An 8,150-nucleotide genomic window follows, 5' to 3' on the forward strand; every position below is an offset into this window, starting at 1 on the left:
GTGTGTGTGTGTGTGTGTGTATGTGTCTGTCTGTGTGTGTTTGTGTGTGTCATACCGTGTAAACTTGGGGCAAGAGATCCAGGCTTGGGGAAGATAAAGACCTCTCGCTAGAATGTAAACACTCTGTGAAGTGGTGCTGGGGTCAGCGGCTGTCATACACACACACACACACACACACGCGGGTCAGGGTTAAGCAGCGTTCTCTTTAAGGGCTGCTTTCCCTCTTAACCCCCTTGGAGGGCAGACCGTCAGTGCAACGCAGTGGAGAAAGACGTTTGATAGAGTGTACTGCGGTGCGGGAATGAAGACGCGTCAGAGATCAGCCTGCACACATATGGACACTCAGAGTTCACTTCTATGTCTGTGTCAGAAACATTTCAGAGTTAAGCCAAAAGTTTACATCGCCTGTCTGTGTTACGCTACATTTCATGGACAGCATGAGTGACGTCATGTTCGATGCTTGACGTAATGATTAGTGTTCTGCCGATAGGCGGTAGTATTGTGTATCGACGATGGTCAGAGAAATCGCCTGTGGCTGATGCCACTGACGGCAGCAATAAGATTATTATTATTTTCAGGCTAATGATACTGTCTAATTAATATTAGGGTTTATTTGTTCCATCATATTTTTTTACAGTGTTGCGCGTTATAACCAATCACGCACGATTCTGTTGAGTTAATGAACGCAGTGGCCAATCAGAGGCGTTCAGATGAGTCATCGCTGAAATAGCTGAGTTTTGTTGTTTATTGTGCGTGCTGACTCGCAAACTCTTTCATCATAAACAACAAGGTGCAAATGTACATGCAATGTAAGTATAAGAGATGTATTCATCATACAGTACATCTATCATGATGGATGCTTCACTGCTTCACTGATTATAACGGGAGTGTTTTTTAAACTGCATAAACTTGCACTAGACTGAAGTCAGTGATGATGTTCTTTCGTAATGTAAATGTTCTTTGCTTGTTTTCTGTAGCTGCTTTCTGAATAACTGAGGAAATGTAAGCATTATAATTAATAACTTTACAATGTTTCTATTAAATTGTTATTATGTTAAATACAAATTCAGCCATATTAAAAACATTAGGCTGCTTTTAGCCTTATGTTGGAGTTGGTTCACTCTCCGGCAATGAAACTAAATAAGTAAATAAATTAGCACGATAATATCATGTATAGGCGACCTCACAGGCTGAGGATAGGATGATATGACAATTGAGCTTATCACCCAACACTAATGATTGAACATTCAAACAGAACGTCCACTAGGTGGCAGCATTCACAGCTGGAAACTATGAATAAAAAGAGACAAACAACAACAAAATGTCAATCCAGTATACTTTTAAAGGCTTGCACACCCAAAACAATGTTACAGAGAGAAAGCTCAACATGACCATAACGAGGGGTTTAACTGGGCCGGTACAGTGTTCTAGCATGCTCGAATGAAAAGGTAAACAAAGTCCAAAAAGTCCACTACCACATATAGAATACAAACCAATTCCTACAAAATAGTAAAGTTATTATTTTCATTCAGGACACAATGTGTGTAACATTAAGTGTGCAGTAGTATCTATATGCAGAATTACTTAATTGACATCCTTATTGTGCAATTTTTTTCATATACAATTTTACAACCTGAGCTAACCTTGTAATGTCATAAAAAAGGTCATTATCTGATATCCTAAGGCTTACTGTCTGCGAGTGAACAGAATTTCACATTAATATGAAAAACTTGCATCGTTTACAGGTGGAGTCCAGTTATCAGTCGCCATACTGGAATGATGAAACTCCTCATTGAGCACTAATCCAGGAGCATTACACAGCCAAAACACGAAGTTACGATTCTTAAGACAATGTAGTAAGATTAACATGATTGAAAACTCACACCTTACTGGTTAAAGAAAACATTAAAGTGAAAAGAAACGGTAACAACCTCACATCCCTAATGCCAGAACCTATTGGGCTTTCTGAATAACTGAGGAAATGTAAGCATTATAATTAATAACTTTACAATGTTTCTATTAAATTGTTATTATGTTAAATACAAATTCAGCCATATTAAAAACATTAGGCTGCTTTTAGCCTTATGTTGGAGTTGGTTCACTCTCCGGCAATGAAACTAAATAAGTAAATAAATTAGCACGATAATATCATGTATAGGCGACCTCACAGGCTGAGGATAGGATGATATGACAATTGAGCTTATCACCCAACACTAATGATTGAACATTCAAACAGAACGTCCACTAGGTGGCAGCATTCACAGCTGGAAACTATGAATAAAAAGAGACAAACAACAACAAAATGTCAATCCAGTATACTTTTAAAGGCTTGCACACCCAAAACAATGTTACAGAGAGAAAGCTCAACATGACCATAACGAGGGGTTTAACTGGGCCGGTACAGTGTTCTAGCATGCTCGAATGAAAAGGTAAACAAAGTCCAAAAAGTCCACTACCACATATAGAATACAAACCAATTCCTACAAAATAGTAAAGTTATTATTTTCATTCAGGACACAATGTGTGTAACATTAAGTGTGCAGTAGTATCTATATGCAGAATTACTTAATTGACATCCTTATTGTGCAATTTTTTTCATATACAATTTTACAACCTGAGCTAACCTTGTAATGTCATAAAAAAGGTCATTATCTGATATCCTAAGGCTTACTGTCTGCGAGTGAACAGAATTTCACATTAATATGAAAAACTTGCATCGTTTACAGGTGGAGTCCAGTTATCAGTCGCCATACTGGAATGATGAAACTCCTCATTGAGCACTAATCCAGGAGCATTACACAGCCAAAACACGAAGTTACGATTCTTAAGACAATGTAGTAAGATTAACATGATTGAAAACTCACACCTTACTGGTTAAAGAAAACATTAAAGTGAAAAGAAACGGTAACAACCTCACATCCCTAATGCCAGAACCTATTGGGAATGGCCTATTTCAAGCTATCACATCTATCATTCAACTGCACATTGGTCTACTCAACAAAAAACAGTTACAGGTTTACATTGTTCAATGCCCCAAAAATCCCATTGTTCTTTGTTATCCCTGGTTAGCCATCCATAATCCCAACATTATTGTTTCTCCTCTATGCCCCGCCTTTCTGAAACGCTCGATTTTTACAAAGCTCATCGGTCTGAAAAGCGAGGTGTGCTGTGATTGGCCAGCTATCCAGTGCGTTGTGATTGGCCGAATACCTCAAGCGTGAGACGGAAATGTTACGCGCCTCACCATACTGTGATGATGCCCTGTCCGGCCAGAGCGTAACATAAAACCATGTCTGCGTTTGTAATCGGAGAAATGACAAACAACAAGTGTTACTCTACACTGCCCAAAAAACAGTCCGTGTTACAGTCTGTGAGTCAGAACAGACGGCATTGTAATCTACTCTCCCAGGATCAGGAAACATCCTCCATAAAATGTGCTGCACACATCTGAATATTTGGGTTGAAGTGTTCTGGAACAGTGTTGTAAATACAACTTAACCACTGATTTCTAGTCATGTCCTCTTTTGGAAGACCAAACCACGCCTTCTTTCTTTGCGTGCACATTTGGGCGGTGTTATGCAAATCTTCCCACATCGTGATGTAGACATGTGGGGGCGTGTTAGAACGAGCCGTTTTAGGTAGGCGTGGCTGACTCTTAACTTTTATAAAGAATATCTCTTTGGATTTGAGACTTTAGTGTTTGCAACTTTACAGATCTTCTTTATGCACCAAGAGCTTGTAACACTCCAAAGAGAAAGGAAAAATTTAAATCGCATCATATGACCCCTTTATGTCCACCAATTCTTACAGTGTCTTATTTCACACCAACTTTATGTCAAACCAGAAAAATGTGAATTCCACAAAACCACCATCTTCTTCCTGGGCCATGTTCTTAACCCCAAGGGTGTAGAAATGGATAAAACAAAAAAAAGTATCAAAAAACGACAACGATTCTTAGGATTCACAAACAACTATAGGCGATTACAGCTCGGTTGCCAACCCCCTGACCTCCCTGCTAAAAGGCAAGCCCAAGACATTACAGTTGATCTAAGCCACTAATACATCTTTCCATCTTTCTATGGAGCCATACTCGCATAAAGACATGATCTGGCCAAGCTTTAACCTTGTGCCTTCTATTCCCGTAAACTGCCGAACTTAACTATCATACTGGAGACTACTATACTATCATTCAAGGCTATTATCATTCAAGGCACATTCAAAATTATGCATCTGGTTAAAAAACAAACAAACGAAAAAAAAAAATATTATGAGTGAATGACACCACAAAGACACACAAAAAAGTCCAGTCTGGTCAACTGACACAAGTGAAAGCTTTAGTTCCCCATGTCATTTCTACAAAGAGTTCATCTTTTCTGGGATGGTATATACAATCACACGCTTATCGCAACGTCTGAGATTGATGAAAGCACAGGTGGTAGTCAGCACTTATGTTTGAAAAATCCTTTCTGTTCGTTTAGTCTGCATATGAGGATCAGCTGCGTGTGCACATCTAGAAGAACTTTGATGTGTGTAAGAGGCAGCAATCCTGTTATTTTTAGATAAGAAAAGGCGACATTAAATGCTCTGTTGGCCAGTGCCTTGGTTGGGGATATTTGTATGAGCACATTTGTTTGACTTCATGTCACAGATTGTTTATTAAGTATCTTTGCACTAATACGCTTGTCATTTTTCAATTTCTTCATAAGACTCTTACGATTAAGTCCTAAAAATGAACCCATTTAATTCACTTGTACTGTCCTGCACAGTGCAAATAAATCTCAGGCATCGCAAATCAAGAGCATCAGTTCGACTCTAAACGCTCTTATAACCACAGCAGAGGGAAAGTCTTCAGTGCGCTCGGTGAGGCCGTGGACATGTTCATCATAACACTGGCTCTCATAGTAATATACACACAGCCTCTTGTGTAGAGGGAGGCGTTTATACTCTTGTGATCAAAGTGCTTAAGTGGTGCATAACAACATCTATTCTGCTCGCACGTCTCTCTCGGTTCTAAAGGCTCTGATCGCCAGGCTGATGCTTCTGTGTATCCCATACAACACACTTAACAAGTACTTAAAGCTTCTGCGTTGATGAACGCGGTCTGAAATATGACAGTGGTTGAATGGATGCAACTACGACCAGCTCTTAGACCATCTTTGTTATCTGACTCGATGGACAGTAAGTAGATCCTCAGGGCAAAAATAACAGCATCTGCATTTTGTCAGACTTATCTGTCCTTCATCATTTGCGTCGCTCAGACTTCAGGATCCCACCAACACTATTTTGGTCTCCAGCCTTGCAGTCATCTTCATATGTGGAAAAACCAGACAGTAGCCAATCATTTAAAAGGTAATATCACCATTTTAAAATTCGAATCCTGTAAGAATTTATAAATTCTTAAACTGGACAAATTTCACATTTCAATCTCAAGTGAATAAAGCAGCACCTTATTTCTTTAGGAAGGACAGAGTACAATCATTGCTGTGTATTTGATTTGTTTACATGTTTTTGTGTTGTTATTTTTGCTAATTGTTTGAATGTGGTTGTATTATTTTTATATTTATGTTACTTTTATATGCATAGTTGATTTGCTTAAGGTTGTGTTCATTAAAACCTAGACTAAGGAATATGGTTCCATCTTTAATGTTAATGTTATTTCATTATGCACATAACTGCATAGTTTTGTTGTTGCTCTGTTTTTAACTGTTTTTGTTGACAAAACAGCAAAAAAATACAAAATTGCTTGTGATATTGCTTAACTATCATATTACAACTTTTGCCCCTTATCTTGAATTTAAGTTATATTCTAACTGCATTTTTATTAGGCTACAAAGCATGTACTCTCAAGGTATTTTATTATTTGTTTTTATTTCAGCATAACAGTGGAAACTAATCCCGTATTTTCTAATAATATTACCAAGGGGCAACATGTATATTGAAAATAGCAGAGGACCTAGGACAGATCCTTGTGGCACTCCATACTTTACTGGTGATAAATGAGATGACCCCATTTAAATAAACAAAATGGTAGCGATCGGATAGGTAGGATCTAAACCATCTTAAAGCCTGCCCTTGAATACCCGTATAGTTTTGTAATCGATCTATGAGTATGTTATGATCTATAGTGTCGAACGCGAAAGTGTTCGACACTATAGTGTCAAATATGGTTCCATCTTTAATGTTTATGTTATTTCATTATGCACATAAAAACGGCATAGTTTTGTTGTTGTTGTGGCTCTGTTTTTAACTGTTATTGTTGACAAAACAGCAAAAAAATACAAAATTGCTTGTGATATTGCTTAACTATCATATGACAACTTTTGCCCCTTATCTTGAATTTCAGTTATATTCTAACTGCATTCTTATTAGGCTACAAAGCATGTACTCTCAAGGTATGTTTTTATTTGTTTTTGTTTTAGTTAGAGACGATCTCTGCTTCCACATCATTAAAACAACAATTACAGTAATATACATATGGCACACCCCTACTCTACAGGCCAACTGCAAAAAGTCCAAAGAACAACTGTTTAGCTGAAGTTGGTCCACAACAGGTGCAAAAGAGTCAAAGCAACTAAAAGTCTGCCCTGTGTGCAACAGATATCAATCCAGGACATAAAACATGGACAAACATTAGCTGAGTTTCAATATGACAAGGTGAAAAATGGAGTCTCACACCAAGTGCTGATAGTTCCACTCCAGTGGACTATTGATTCTGTGGTGGGACAAGCAAAAGAGTGACGTCTCAGGGGAGCTGGTGGCACTTTAACAGGCCCTCTGGAGTACAACAATGACTGTCATCCAACAGTGTGAGGAGACGGCCATGCGAAGCAGCGCTTATTAAATTGAGACAATAGTCTGAGATGGATGGACTTGTGTCCCAGGACAACTTTCACTTAGGCTGGAGATCCTGCTTCAATGGATCCATTCCCAAGGCTTCAAGTACAGGTCTGCGGCGAGGTGGTGTGGATGAGGGCACTCAAGCACAGGGACCTAGAAGCCAGCAGTACACTGGAAATCAATATACAAGACAGCTTTTATTAACTATGGCAGCTGCAAGCAAGTCCCCATTCAAGTTCCACTGGAGCATGTCCTGAGGTGTTATTCTCATGTTGATTCTACATTTGCAATGCGACATACTCTCCTAACAGATGAATTAAAGGTCTTGATGGCAGTTCTGGTCAGCGAGCTTCAGCATGCAAAGGCAAAACGCTTAAATCAAGAGCCTGATGAACTTGCAAAGACACTCAAATCTAAACATTATGACTTCTACTAGAGTTGTGCCGATAGGCGATAGTATCGACAATAGTCAGAGATATCGCTTGTGGCTGATGCCACTGACAATAGCAAGATGATTATTATTATTATTATTATCAGGCTCGTAATTATTATTTGTTCCATCATATTTCTTTTTCAGCGTTTTTACAATGTTGAAAATTATAAGCAATCCAAATCAATGGCCAAATGGCCAATCAGAGGCGTTCAGATGAGTCATCGCTGTTGTTTTGTTGTTCAATGTTGTTCTCTCGCGAATTCTCTCATCATAAACAACGAAGTGTTAAAGTGTTAAGTGTTATAAACAACGCTAGACTGAAGTCAGTGATGATGTTCTTTGGTAATGTAAATGTTCTTTGCTCGTTTTCTGTAGCTGCTTTCTGAATAACTGAGGAAATGTAAGCATTATACTTAGTAACTTACAATTTTTCTATTAAATTGTTATCATATCAAATACAAATTCAGTCATATTAAACATTTTAGATTTTAGCCTTATGCTAGAGTTGGTTCACTTTCCGGCAAAGAAACTAAGTAATTAAACAATTAAAGAAATTAGCACAATAATATCGTGTATCGGCAATCTCACAGGCTGACGATATGACAATTGAGCATATCGCCCAACACTAACTTCTATTAGTGTTTTGGGGCTAATTGGCCGACTTGGGCCCACTAGACAGTCATATGTCCCATTGAAAGATGTGGTAGATCATTCCAGCAGAACAAGAGCCCATGTGACAGGCCACTGGAAGGAAGAGACGTCAATGAAATCAAGATGTGTCAAGACAATGCGGGTCAGATGCCATTAATGGTTGAACAGCCACAACATACAGGCGGGGCGATTAGTTTGCCTCATTATCAGTGGAGTCTCATTATCAGAG

Source organism: Sinocyclocheilus rhinocerous, unplaced genomic scaffold (assembly GCF_001515625.1).
Source record: "Sinocyclocheilus rhinocerous isolate Xijiao unplaced genomic scaffold, SAMN03320098_v1.1 scaffold2085, whole genome shotgun sequence".
NCBI lineage: Eukaryota > Metazoa > Chordata > Actinopteri > Cypriniformes > Cyprinidae > Sinocyclocheilus > Sinocyclocheilus rhinocerous.